Below are 15,352 nucleotides of genomic sequence, written 5' to 3' on the forward strand. Positions count from 1 at the left end.
TAGTGTGCTTCCAATTAAACCTGTACGACTATAACCTGGTGTTGTGTGATTTTTAACTATTCTATGACAATTGTGAGGGCAGTGTTAAACTGTCATAGGTAGCAACTTTCAGATAAACTGCGGGTGGGCAAAACAGAAGGGAAGTTTTCCCCAGTGACCTTGTCAATATCTACCCCACAAAACAACATTACAAAAGTACTGAGTATCTGGTCTTTACCACACTGTTGTTTGTGGGAGCAATATAATATTGACTGCACCTAAAAAATACTTCAGCATTGCTCATACAAAATGTTTATTCCAGCTCACTCAATATCCATCAAGACAGTAGAACTGTTTCAGGCATGAAGTGGTTGTAAGAGGTGCTACACAAATGCATGTTTTTCTCTCCAGAAGGAAGAGCTTAAAGAAGCCTCAGCATCCATCAGTTAGTATTCTTGAATTGAGGGGTGGACCCAAGGCTCTGCTGCTTGCTCTAATAGATTGGCTAAGAGATCTCTCTGCACTAATAAAAGTAAAGCCGTGTGTTTTGACACAATCCTGACCAAAACCAAAAGCACAGAATGACTCTTCCAGTGGGAGCCTGATGCTGTATAAATGGCCACCATAATACTCTGCATGCTAATCTGAGAGTAATTAGTTGCACATACAGTGCTTTTGAGATGTGGTAATGTGCTAAATTTAATGAAATTCTTGCAAACATACTTGTTTTTTTGAAAGACTTAAAATGATCTTCGTAGGAAATGCTGTCAGTACATTCATGACAAATTAATGATTTCCCGTCGATATTCTTCAACATTTAGCAAGGTATAGTCAGTAGGAGATCTTTTAAAATCATTCAGTATTTTGCTAAATTCTCTTGTAAAGAATGACAACGGCCACAGTTTCGGTATTTCTCGTCTTTCAGGTTTCTTGGCATACAACAGCTTCCTTTGTTCCTGAAGCTAAGTAAAGTCAATTTGTTGCAACAAAATACCACAAATGAAGCTATGAACAAAGACAACTGAAGAACCATCACCCAGAGCTCTGAAGCAAAGGAATTACTTCTACTTGAATAGCAACATTTACTCAAATTGAATCATTGATGTATTGGTGAAGAGTTGAATAATCAGTTGATGAGACAGGACAGTTTGTTTTACAGTACAATCTTCTTAGATCCTAGTGAACAACACATATGCCAGTTGTGACCCAAAAGGAGTGCTGTTAGTGATGTCAACTGAGCCAAGGTAATACTATCAGATCAAAGTCAGAAGGTTGCAGCTTCCAGCCCTGACTCAGTACATCAAGGGAACTCTGGGTGACATTGAGGCAATGTTGCCCTCCCTGACACGCATGAACATTCATCAGGCTTTCCTTCCTTCAATCCGGTGACTTAGACTATTACTGAAGACAAATGGCACCAGCCCAGAGAGGCGCAGACAAGAGCCAAAATCAAGTTATATAAAATCAAAAAAAGAGGGGAGATATTTGTTTACATGAAGCAACTATTTCAATTGGCCATGTGAAGAAGGACCAGAGCGCGCAGTTATAAGGGCAAAAAAAAGAGAGACAGTGAGAAGCATTCTTCTTATCTAGAACAGAGATTACCTTGCCAAAGATGCAGGTAGTGTGTGTTACAGCCAACCTTTGGGCAAGCTTCCCCAATTCATAATGATTCCAGATAGCTACACCATACTGTCATGCTTCCAGGTGAGGAGGAATGAACTGGCTCCTTTCTTTACACAACCTCCTCCTTGGTTGGTTACAACAAGGTTAACTTAAAAATAATTCCTTCCCTTATTTCCCAGAACCAAACAAACACATTTTAAAAACACACTTTTTTCTTCAAATCATAAAAATAAGCTGTTCCAGTACAGGTAGAACTTTGATAGTGACCTGACAATGTGGAAGATTACCCAGGTATGACAAAAAAAAAGACAAATCCAAAGCAGTCCCTCATTGACATCGGTCTACTTTCAATTGTCAGTTAAATTATGGAAGGTATCATTCATACTGCTAACAAACAGCAGTTGATGAGCAACAAGCTACTCACTGATGATAGTCTGGGTTCTGCCAGAACCACTCAGCTCTTGACCTCATAATATCCTTGGTCCAAATATTAGCTGATACAAAACAGCTGAATTCCAGAGGTGAGGTGAGGTGAGGTGAGAGCCCTTGACATCAAGGCTGCAATAGACTGCGCATCAAGCAGACTAAGCAAAACTGGAGGCAAGAGGAACCAGGGGGAGAATACTCCTCTGGTAGGAGTCATACCCAGAGCAAAAGGAACACGGTTATGATTTTTGGAGATCAGTCACCTCAGCTCTGCAGGAGTTCCTCACGGTGGTGTCGTCAACCCAACTATCTTCAGCTGCTTCAACGACGGTTCCTTCATTGCAAAGTCAGAAGCGGGGATGCTTGTTGACAATTGCACAATGTTCAGTACCATTCATGATCCCTCAGATACTGAAGCAGCCCATTTTCAAATGCAACAAGACCTGGTCAATACCTAAGTTTGGGCTGACCAGTGGCATGTAACATACACACCATGCAATCACCATCTCCAGCAAGAGAGAATCTAATCATCACTCTTGACATTCACATTGTTGAATTACCCACCATCAACAGCCTGAAGGTTACTACTGACCAGACTCTCAGCTGGACAAACTATAGAAGTAGAATGGCTACAAGACCAAGTCAGAATCTCGGGATTCTGTGTTACTCGCCTCCTGACTGAGAATCTTATCTTTTGAGATTGATTGGACAGCAGTGGAGTCCAAGATTATTTTGTTATACTTTGTGGTTGATTCTTGAGGTACACAGTCTGAACAGACTTCAGCAAGCCCAACTGTCTACTTTGCCTACACAATAGAAGCTATGTGGCTTTTAGAAGACACGTTTAAAAGCTTGATTGTATCTATTTTCAAAAGCTGATTACAGTTCATTACAAAATTATAACAACATGCTTTGACAGATATGGAGGAAGGACAGATCTATCATAAATGAAGATATCACAACAATGAGATAAAGTAAATAATATGGCCGGTCTTTTCAGTCAATTTCGCATCTTTTAAAATGAGCCTCTCAATAGCAGCACTGCCAGAAATTGGGATTCCGTTCATAAGATATTGGTTTTATAATGTAATAATACTCTGCAATCCACAGAGAAGGACAAGTATGAGCAAGTCAGACAATGCTCCCTGCTATCTGGAAAATCACATCCATTAAAACAAATAAACTGTGGAAATTGAGTGTTATCAACATTGCAACCATACTTTTAAAAGCTTTGGAAAGGGCAAGGCAATTACAAATGATGCACTGCAGAATATAAACTTATCCTAATTGGTTCCTCACCATTTCACAGGCAAGAACAACGCAACACCTCAAATAATGTTAACCAACTAAAGTAATTTGTAAAGCCTGCCTTTTCAATTAACTGCAGCCCTCATCCATGAAGATAAGAGGACAGCAATCTAAAAGCTATGTGGCTGAACAATAAATTCAGCTATATTTAATCTAAAATATAAAAACTCATGTTTAGAGTGGTGCTGGAAAAGCACAGCAGGTTAGGCAGCATCCAAGGAGCAGGAAAATCAACATTTTGGGCAAAAGCCCTTCATCAGGAATCAAGCTGATGAAGGGCTTTTGCCCGAAACGTTGATTTTCCTGCTCTCAGATGCTGCCTGACCAGCTCTGTTTTTCCAGCACCACTCTTATCTAAACTCTGGTTTCCAGCATCTGCAGTCCTCACTTTTGCCTATAACATTGTATATGGCAATTCCCAATATGAATAGCAAACAATACACCAAACAAGAAGAGAGTGTGATCTGAAGGTTTTTGTTAAGAAAAGCAAATTCCCAAGAATGGGAAAGCAGTTCCATCAGCCAATAGGTCTGTGCAGTAGTTTCCTCTCTGACCGAGTAAGCTCACCAGCTTTAGATCTCTTATGCATCCCCTCAATGAACGCGGAGGTCCACTCACACCTGCCAGTTGGCCTGCCCCAGGAGTATCAAACAATATCCAGTGAGATACCACTACACATTTACCTCACATCCTCAGCTGTTTTCAGTTCCTAAGCTTTAGCTATTTGTTTCAAAAGACACATAATAAACTCTGCTTGATATCTCAAAATATCCTGAGCTGCATTCCCAGGTGGGATAGACTCCTGGTCCACCTTCACAGGCAATTAGGAATGGGCAGTGAATACTGGCCCAGCCAGCGATGCTCACATCCCATGAACAAACAAGTATTCACAAACGAAGATGCCATCAGTCACTTGCTTGGCAACTGTGAGCACAGATAAGCGTGCAGAATAATGTGACCACATCAATCATCTCAGATTATAAAAGGTCGGGTAAAAACAAGTCTCCGCACTCTGTGAATGCATGTATTCTGCTTGAAGTCAGCCAAAAAGAAAGATTTTTTTTAAAATTTGCATTGCTGTATTATCCTTAGTCCACAGTCATTTATGGTTCATTAAAAATTGATACCAGTTTCTGTCAGCTTCCTTCATTCTTCGAGTTAATCCTCAGTTACAGTGCCAGACGTTGGAGCCATCAAGAGAGAAAACGCTGGAAAATCTCAGCAGGTCTAGCAGCATCTGTAAGGAGAGAAAAAGAGCTGACGTTTCAAGGCTAACTGACCCTTTGTCAAAGCTAAAAAAAAGGGGAGAAATAGGGAGGTATTTATACTAGGCTGAGAGAAGGTGAGTCATGGCTTCAGAACAAAGGTAGCAATAAAGAGGTGATAATGACAGCGCATAGAGAGATTATAGGGAGATTAGGAGCTGTGAATGACCAAGGCTGAAGCCAGTGCTGTGTGACAAAATGTACGTGATGGATGAAGCAGAGGCAAAATGGAAACAGGAGAGAAGGGTAGCAATGGGGGAAGAGGAGAGGAAAATGATGATGAGAGAGTGGGGAGCGAGAGAAAGAGAGACAATCAAGAAATGAGAGGTGCAGAACAGTGAAAAAATATTTTAAAAAGGTAAATAAAATAAAATAAAATTATGGAGCAGAATGATAACAGAGGGGTTGAGATGCGATAATCATCTGAAGTTGTTGAATTCAATGTTGGGACCGGCAGGCTCTAACATGCCTAGTCGGAAGATGAGATGCTGTTCGCCCAGTTTGCGTAGAGCTTCATTGGAACATCGCAGCAGGCCAAGGACAGACGTGGGCATGGGAGCAGGATCGTGTGTTGAAGTGTCCAGGGATTTGCAAACTAGGTGGGTTAGCCAGGGGAAATGCAGGGATAGAGGGTAAGTCTGGGTAGGATGCTTTTTGGAGGATCAGTGTGGACTTTGTGAGTGATTGGCTAGCTTCCACACTGTAGAGATTCTGTGAAATTAGTGCAAATGATGGTACATATTAAAAATCTGAAATACAAACATAATGTTGAAAAACAGCAAGCAGGTCAGACAGCGTCAAGAGAAAGAGCGAGAGAGAGTGTGAGAGACCGAGAGAGAAACAAGCAGAGTTTACAACATCAATGAGAAATATGAAATGTTTCCCTCATCACAGATGTTGGAAATTTTCAGATTTGTGGGAAGAAAACTTTTTTGCGTTTGCCATCTTTTTCTTCGCAGCAGTGAGTTCCAATGTCAAATGTGGCCAGTCAGGCAGTGACCAAATGGTGTTCCAACCACCCTGCCATCTTAAACCATGATGACAGATGACCTACTGCAATCAAACCTTGTAATATTGGAAGACAAGGCACTGTAGATTAAAGCTCCAATTCTCACGCTTAAACCACCATGTTCAAAATAGGTCAACCTTCAAAATAATATCAGTTATCAGTGTTAAGCATAAGCTTGGATCAAAAGGAGCAAATAACTTCTAAACCAAAAATTTTTCAGGCCGTGGTTGATCTATGATTACTCACATAAATCAACTACTTTGCAGGAGTGAAAAGTTCAATTTGAAAAAAACAATCGCACAGAGAACCTCACAAAATGTGCGCACACAGCCCACGTCCTCCGTCGATTACGAGCATTAATGGCCTTGACAGTCAGTTGTGAAACAAAAGTATCCACCGCAGACTTCTTAACACAAAACTGACCACAAATATCACATGGTTTATAGATGACACTAAGATTGTGGAGTAGGAGGTAGTGAAGGGGGTTCTCAGAGAATGCAACTGAATGTAGATAGATTCGAGAGTGGATGGAGAAATCACAGACGGAGTTCAATCCAGGAAAACGCGAGATGATACATTTTGGAAGATCCAATTCCAGAATAAACTATACGGTAAATGGAAAAACCCTGGGGAAAATTGACATACAGTGAGGTCTGAGTGTTCAGGTCCACTGTACCCTGAAGGTGGCAATGCAGGTTGATAGAGAGGGCAAGAAAGCCAACGGCATGCTTTACTTCAGCAGACGGTGTATTGAGTACAAGAGCTGGCAGGTCTTGTTACAATTGTATAGAACCCTGGCTTGGCCACATTTGGATTGCTGCATACAGTTCTGGTCGCCACATTACCAAAAGGATGTGGATGCTTTGGACAGGGTGCAGAGGAGGTTCACCAGGATGTAGCCTGGTATGGAAGGTGCTAGCTATAAAGAGACATTGAGTAGATCAGGATTATTTTCATCAGAAAGATGGAGGTTGGGGTGGGGGAACCTGTTTGAGGTCTACAAAATCATGACAGGTATAGAAAGGTGGATAGAAAGCAGCATTTTCCCCAGAGTGAGGTCTCAATTATTAGAGGTCATGAGTGAAGGTGAGAGGGGAAAGGTTTAAGGGAACTATGCATGGAAAGGTCTTTACACACAGAGTGGTGGGTACATGGAACGCGTTGCCAGTGGAGGTGCTAGAGGCGGGCACAATAGCATCATTTAAGATGTACCTGGACAGATACATGAATGGCAGGGAACAGAGGGTAAAGATTCTTAGAAAATAGGTGACAGGTTTAGCTAGGGGATCTGGATTGGTGCAGGCTTGGAGGGCCGAAGAGCCTGTTTCCTGTGTTGTAATTTTCTTTGTTCAAAATAACCAGAGTTAGCTATCAAAAGGGCAAGTTTGGAGTTACCTTGAATCAGCAATCTTAGTTATATCACGTTGATCACATCACAATGAACATAATCAATTCTTCTCAGAAAGAGGATCTACATCCAACACAGAAATACACCAGTTCAGCAGTTAGGTCAGTCAAACTCATCTTGTCCTCAGTCTATGTCAGTAAACTGGACTTACTGAAAACGACTCCGATGATAAAACATCGAAGCTGTCCTGGTAGCAAATAAAATTTGAAGCAACTAAATTCAGAGAAATGTGCACTCAGATCTCCCAGCTGAGGTAATCCAGAAGCTATGAGGTCAGTTATCTTTGCAGTGTTTCTGGATGGATATTCTCACGTAACAACGTTTATCATATTCATGGTGGAGAGAATAATAAACATTCTTCAGCTTGGAGCTGTACTCATCTAATATTCTGAAGGAAATCCTATACAAAGGGTAATCTAAGAATAATTTGTTCATCGAATGTCATGTAGAAAATCAGGGTCTTTTGGGACAATATTCGTTCAACAAAGGGTGTTAGAGAGAAAAGGTTGAAATTTGACCTTGCTAATGTGATGGAAATTTTGCAAAGAAAGGAAGTTTTCAAAACACAAGTAACCAACCACACACTTGATTTACAAAGAGAGAATGCGCACTCAAAGAAGTATTTATCTGTCGTTGAAGAGGAACATTTGTATTATAAGTATATGGAAAATGAACTGTTTCTTTGGATCACTTTAGGAGTTGAATGAGAAAAAACATTGCATTTGATTTTTTTTAAAGAATTGTTTGTTCATTTTTGATAAAGGGGAAAATCTGCTAAAAAAACAAGGAATTATGGTTAGAAATTTAATTCTATTTTTATTCATTCAAGATGTGTCTGAGGTTAGGTAGGCCAGCGTTTATTGTCCATCCCTTGTTATCCTTGAGAAGCTGGTGAGTTGCCTTCTTGAACCACTGCAGTTTAGGTAGACCTCTGAAACAGGATGGTCAGCAGCTGAAACAGGAACTTGTATGTGGTGGTATCTGCTTTCTGTGCTTTCTAGTCATTCACTTAGGATGAGTTTCCTGTTCCTGTACAATCACTAACACCATCTCATTCAATTGTTTGCTTTTCCAGGGTAGTGGTGATTATGACCATATTACTCATGTGGTCACACAGTACACAGACCTTCTTATGCTTTATTAGCTTTCACTGTATCCAATGCTACATCACAACATACCCTTCTAATTGGAGTGCCATATTTTCACAGTTACTATCTGCTCTATGCCCCAGCACAATGGCTCCAAATTTCCATATTTGTGTTTCTCATTTTCCCCCCAACAGCACTGACGTCCACGATTAACATGCTCCTCCCTACTTGAGGTTTATTGTCCAAATCTCCAGCACTGACTGTGGCCCACCCATTTGAATGAGATTGGATGATGCACTTGACAAACTGTGGCTACACACCCTGACTGACTATCGTCCCATGCTATTGACTAAGGACTGTCTCTCCTCAGACAGGGCCATGTGGTTGTCACATATGCAGCGTGTTTGCCAAAGAAGCCTCTGGCACATGGTGTAGGTGTGACACTTACATAGCACAGTATTACACAGCAGCATGAGAACAAGCCACTTAATTCTCCAGTACCGACAAACCTTGGCAAGGTGCCTACATTTCTGTTCGAAATCAGAAGCAAGTCAAGCTGCACAATTGCTCCGTCTCTGACCTGCTTTTGTAGCCACAATATTTGTATGGCTCATTCAGTTCAGTTTCTGGTCAATGATAACTCTCGCAAAGGATATTAATGGTGAGGGATTTGGGTTACGCCATTGAATATCTAAGGGAGATGGTCAGATCCTGTCTTATTGGTGTTGGTCATTTCTGGTCACTGGTGTGGCATGAATGTTATCTTGTCAACCCTAACATCATCCTGGTCTTGCTGTATTTGAACATGGGCTCCTTCGCTATTTGAGGAGTCATGAATAGTGCTAAATATTGTGCAATCATCAGCAAACATCTCCACTTCTAACATTTTCATGGCCCAAAGGTCATTGATGGAGTAGTGAAGATGGTTAGGCCCAGGGGACCACTCTGACAAACTCCTGCAAAAATGTCTTGGAACTGAAATGATTCACCTCCAACAACCATGACTATCTTCCTTTGTACTAGGTATAACAATGGAACGCTCTTCCCTTGATTCCAGTTTTGCGAGGTCTCCTTGATGTTACACTACTTAAATGCTGCTTTGATGTTAAGGGTGATCACAAGCACTTCAGTTGCAGAGTTCAGCTCTATCCATGTCAGGCCCAAAACTGTAATAGAGACAAGAGTTGACTGGTCTTGGCAGAACTGAAGATCAGTGAGCAGGGTATTGCTGCGAAGTTACGCCTTGGTAGCATTGTCTCGGACAGCTTCCATCACATTCGGTGGATGACCAGAAAGAAGCTGGGAAAGCAGGAATAGGAACTTCTAGGATTTATCCACTAGAAAGTATCTTGAAGGGCAGGCAAAATACAAACAGTACTTAATTCAGCTGGTGTGGGTTTTATGGCCAGCACACAAACATTACAGGCTTTTAACGCACTGATTAATTGCTAGCAATATTGTACAAGCCTCCTGCTCAACATCAGATATCATTAATCTTCTCCCATTACCTATTACATCCCAAATGAGGATAGACCTCCCCCAGATTTCCAGTAATATTGGAGCCAACGATAAGACCTGCCTGCTAAATAGTGGCTACTGCGACAGATCAAGACCATGGTATTCAATTTCCTTGTACAGCAAACATCAAGAGAGGGAACGGCTCATAATTCCTCCTCAATATTACGCAAGACATTGATTGGTGCTCCAATCACCAAAAAAAACAACTCCTTCCATAACCAACAGAGTCTACCTGCAAGTGATACAGGAAGCACAGCAACACTCCCCCCTAGTCAGAAAATCAAGAGCAGCGAGCACATGAACACACCATGTTCCCAACCACGTCAGAAAGGAAACTACTGTCTCTTGGGCCTTTACTACTGTTCTTTCATTGTCAACATGTTAAATCCCCAAGACTCTCAATCTGGCCCCATCAAGAAAGCAGCTTCACTACACAGACCTGCAATGGTTCAATTAGGAAGTTCAACATCACTTTCCCAAGTGTATGGGACAATGACTGCTCATCTTTTCGGAAATTTCCATATTTGAACATGGAACTCATTGAAAAGCAGTGGAACCTGAGCAGGCAGTTATAAAATGGCCAGCAGAGTTCCCTGCACAGATCAAACTCTGCTAACCCTGTCTGGGAGCCAGACACAACAGCATCCACTCAAAACCAGAAGCAATTTCCCGAAGTTTGCATTAGCACTGGACTGTCATTTCTTACAAAGATGCATCATGTTTAATGTTGGAAAGATTGTGCACAAAGTGGATTTATTTCATGTTTTGAGGAAATACCTGGTGGAGTTTCTCCAAAAGAAGTTATTGGAAGCTCACTCTGGAGTTTTGTTTTTAAAAAAAACAAGAATGTCTAGAAATCCCACGATCACTGCTGGGGCTGTTTAAGCAAGGAGAGAATACTGGAGTATTGGGAATTAGTTGGGGACACTGAAGCCCTAGAGGACGATGGGCCAGTTGATCTGTCCCATTTCTAAAACGGAAAGCTCTTTCTTGGGTTCAGGGGACAACCTCTGCGTTCTTACCAGGGAGTAAATGGAGCAACTCTCAGTATTGTAGTTCCAAAGAATGCTCTGAGTGAAAGGATTCCAGAGACCACACATGCTGGAAAATGAGAACTATAGACTGTAGATCATTCTACACTTTATCCACTCTCCTCCAAAAACAACCTACTTGGCAAAGTGACTCTCTTTTGCAGAAAGCCAACCTCTGCTGGGAAATCCATGTTCTGTTCTCATTTGCTGAAGAGTGTTGCATGGGTATTGTGGAAATAGCTAGAGAGATGAGCATTGATTTGTCTATAATACTGACTGTGTAAGTTAACCAATTATTGAATCTTCCATCATCTTAATAATTAACCAATAATTTTGTTGTTAGGTCCTTCTATTTAAAACCTGAGACAGATAAAGTATTTCTTTGGCCATTTAGGTAACTGAGACAAGTATTTTTAGTTTATAGTGTGACCTGTGAAGTAGTGAGATTACAGTAATGGAGTGCACCTCCAGCCTTGGTCTAACACATTTTGAATCTGAGCAGGAGCCTAGTTTGAGCGGGTAAAGCCATTCTGATTCACCTGTTGGATGAAGTTAATGAGAAGTGGAGGTTGGCCCGGGAAACATGGGGAGGTAATGGCCTTCTAAACTATTAATCTTGGGACCCAAGAAACGTTCCAAAGACTGGAGTTCAAAATCCACACCGCGACAAATGGTGGAATTGAATTCAAGAAAAATTCTGAAATTAAGAGTCTAATTACCATCATGAAGCCATTGTGGGAAAAACCCATCTGGCTCACCAATGTCATTTAGGGAAGGAAACTGCCATCCTGGCCCGGTCTGGCCTACATCTGACTCCAGACCCACAGCTGAAAATGTGTTGCTGGAAAAGCGCAGCAGGTCAGGCAGCATCCAAGATTCGACGTTTCGGGCATAAGCCCTTCTTCAAGCTTTTCCAGCAACACATTTTCAGCTCTGATCTCCAGCATCTGCAGACCTCACTTTCTCCTCCAGACCCACAGCAGTGAGGTTGGCTCTTAACTGCCCTCTGAGCAATTAGGGATGGGCAATAAATACTGGCCGAGCCAGTGACACCCAGATTCCATGAATGAATTTAAAGAAAGGAGTGCTTTGCTGGGGCCTGCATGCCAAGTTTTAATTCCACTGGCATGAGCAAAAGCTCAGAAGAACTGAAGCATTAAAAATAATTGTAGATAGCTCGGATTTTTAAAAAATTTTGTTAATGGTGGCAAAACAAGGGTTGTTTGATTGGGTGCAGGGGTGGCCATTCTAAGTCCGCAACCCTTCTGTTATTCTCTCTCTCACACACGTCATATTGCATGACAGAAATTAAGATTCCAATCTGTAAAACATTTATCTGTCTAGAGACTGTTCAGAGAAGCAGCTCAGCCACTGAAATGAACTGCAGCTATATCTTTTTTTTTCCACAAATTAATAATTCAGCACTTATGGTTCCTTAGTTGAATACAATCAAGTCAACGTACAGGGAGCAGCACTTGTAGCCCACTTAACATTTACGGAGTCATTGTCAGCAACATTCTCAGCTTTCAAACCCCAAATGAACATAGTTTATGTTCCAGGAAATTCTGGATAAATTACAAATTGTCCTTCTTGCCCCTAAATCTTTTCAATGCTAATTGAAGCTGCAATTACACAAGCTATACTGTAATTATGTTCTCGAAATAAAACAGCAACACAAAACCCTTACATCTGCAGCGCGGCGTGTGTGCTAATTGCCAACTGGTCCCCAGTAAAAAAAATTCCCACATCACCAGAACAATATTGGTTCGCAAACACTGCAGGAGACGGATCACTGATTAGACACGAACTACTGCAAAATGAGCGAGAGGGAGAGTGACGATTAAAACCATGACACTGAAAGCAGCAAAGGCTTTTCTTTCCAAAAAAAAAAGCTGCCTGTAGTTGAGGAGGCTGATAGATTAGTTCTACCTACCAACATACCACCACTTCCATTCCTCTGCCCATAACAGCCCCTCAGGTTTGCCAGGGATATCCTGAGGAGACCAGTGAGGCAATCAAGGCCATCAGGTCTGCTGCTATTAGGAGAGCTATTTCCGAAAGCAGCCACGCAGACCGAACATCTCCTACCTCCCCATCCCGAAAGCGCTTGGCGAGCGAGAGCAGCACCGGGGCCTTGAACATCAATCAAGAGTCACCATCTGTCTGGGAAGCCAGCATGGGAGCAGCTCAAATGCAAACATGCCACAACAATTAACGTTTCTGTTAATCTCAACATACCAGACGATGACAGAAAGACAGATGAGGGAAAAACACGGCCCGGCATTAGAATAACGAATTCTGCAAGAGGCATGCCTATTGCTGGCCGTGAGCTCAACCGCAGAGATCAAAACACTCTTCCCAGCAGGTGAACTCTACGTTTGTATTCAAGATCAGTGATCCTTTGATGCAATCGAAATAAGTTAAAATTATAATTATAATGTGCAAAAAAAAATGCTTAAGTGTACATGACCATGTTGTTTAATTGCATCTTCTTTTATTTCGATCAGTGAAACTCTGCAACAGCTCATTACTGCTTCCAGGCACCTCCAGAATCAAACGCTGTGTTTAAGTACACAGTCGTCATTCTGTTCCATCATTCTCAGCAACTCAAGCTTGCCAGCACTTGGCTTTCAAATGATTCAAGATTTCTGCCTGACCTTGAAGTTTATTCCATGAGTTCGTATTCCTTTGTGTGAAGGACTTCCTGACACCTGCCATTAAATTTGGCCTCCACCCACTTGAACTTGTGCTCCCCTTGTCCTCTTGTCAGTGTTCAGCTTGACAATTGAGAATGATGTCGCCCATTCCACTTATGCAGAGAATGCAGCTGTCAGAGCTCCCCTCGACAATGGACCGACCCTTTGACATGGCACTGTAAAGCAGATCATCTTCCCCAAGTCCGATTCAAACTGACCGAGCAAGTCACACTCATAGTCTCAAACCAAAGCAAATGTTGGCAGGAACTCAAAGGCTGGCCTCACCAGAACGGCTGTGTTCTCCTGACGTCCCCTGCGCAAACCACACCCCCTCCCCACCCACACGTTTTACTCTGTGTATGCAGAAAGGTCTTGCACACATACAATTTGTGAAACGGCCTCTCGGTGAAAACAAAATGGAGGGACCTAAATAAGCACAAGCAAGTGAGAGACTGAATGGAGTAGCATAAGGGGTAGGGTACATATACATTTGGAAATGCATATGTAGACTGTTTACAGGGCACCAGTACACATGCTCGGTCAGTGATGCGCACATCCCAAGAACATTTCTCTTTCAAAAATTGTGTGATATTGATCCCTGGCTAATTGTTTTGCCACAAGTCCATCTATCCTTGGTGTTAAACCAAAGATTGTTCTATCGAAATGGTAACACAAGTATTCAAACTCTTGAAATCACAGACACAGGTTTTTTGAGCTATCTAATTTATCCCATTCCACTGTGTGGCCAAAGTCCAGCAGATACTTCCTTCTCATGTATGTATCCAGTTCCTTTTTGGCAGTTGCTATTCCATCGACATCTCACTATTTTGGGTGTGTGTTTCATATAATACCAGGATAGGCTTTGGCAAAAAGTCCAGTCACCACCTTACTGTCCCAAAGGCCACAGGTACTGCTTGGAGAAATGCATTTATACATATATATTCTGATTTACCGCAGTCATGTGACAACTGCTATAACATGCTTTCACTCTAGAATGAGTAGCCATTACAATATATTACGTGGAACACAGTATCCTCAGTCTTCAGTTAAAATTGTGTGGATTTTCAGATCAGCAAGAGAGCCAGCTACTCCAAGATCAATAAGGAAGAACTATAACAATAGTCTCAACTTGGAATTGCTGAGTGAGTCGGAACGGCTCTGAATTTTCTAGTTCTTGGTGCTGTGGAAATGAAAAACGATATGAAACCTCTACTCTCAGCAGGAGAGCCAAGAGCAAACAGAATTTAACAGGAAGCATGAACAAATAAGAGTAGCAACCCTTATCAATGCTGGGGAACTCTATATTGCAGCCTAAAATTCAGACTGAGAAATTCTGAATGTCCTGAAGACACAGTTTGAGACCTATGCTAAGAAATATTTGCAGAAATATCAGCAAAAAGACAAAGGACAGAGTACATGATGTAAATATTGCAGAGGACACCATCCAAAGGAACATGACCATGTCCTATGTAGGTAAAGCAGTGCTCTAACTGGAAGTATTTAACCAGAAATAAGCACAATAAACCTAGTAAGGTGGCTGATGGAGAGATGTCAGACAATAATTCTGATGAAATCCTTACACCATTCAGGAGGTCAGCATGGTCAAGTCTGAAAGGTGATACACGAGAAAGAATGCATTTGCACATTGCATACCTCGCCTGCCAGTCACGTTGATTTCTATGGCAACTTGGTTTCACTTCAGAATGAGAAGACATTCAAGTATACAACATGAACTAATGACCATATATGGAAATTCCCAAGGCATTTCTCAGGCCTTTCAGTATCATCAGGAATAACATAAGAACTAAAAGCAGGATTAGGCAAATCAGCCCCTTTCAGCCTGCTCTGCCATTTAATGTGGTCATTATTGACCTTATCTCTGTCTCAATCCCACTTACCCGCCTACACTCTATGACCCATTACAAATGAAATATCTGTCACTCTCCTCTTTATTCAATGCCTTGGCAGCCACCACACCGAGGTCATGAATTCCACAGA

General features: G+C 41.8%; 1 protein-coding gene across 4 annotated transcripts in view; it reads right to left on the reverse strand.

Moving 5' to 3' along the window:
- cntn1b (contactin 1b) overlaps positions 1–15,352 on the reverse strand; it is a 661,974-nt gene that overhangs the window by 484,237 nt on the left and 162,385 nt on the right. Inside the window, exon 1 of one of the 4 annotated variants that reach the window (XM_060839988.1) lies at positions 13,316–13,645. The exons of 2 other annotated variants lie outside the window; for them this stretch is intronic. The gene's annotated coding sequence lies outside the window, so the exon portion shown is untranslated. Of the gene's footprint in view, positions 1–12,746; positions 12,824–13,315; positions 13,646–15,352 lie in introns of those variants that run through there. One more of the 4 variants, XM_060839986.1, reaches the window with a different exon arrangement.

This window comes from Hemiscyllium ocellatum, chromosome 19, assembly GCF_020745735.1.
Source record: "Hemiscyllium ocellatum isolate sHemOce1 chromosome 19, sHemOce1.pat.X.cur, whole genome shotgun sequence".
In the NCBI taxonomy this organism is placed as follows: domain Eukaryota; kingdom Metazoa; phylum Chordata; class Chondrichthyes; order Orectolobiformes; family Hemiscylliidae; genus Hemiscyllium; species Hemiscyllium ocellatum.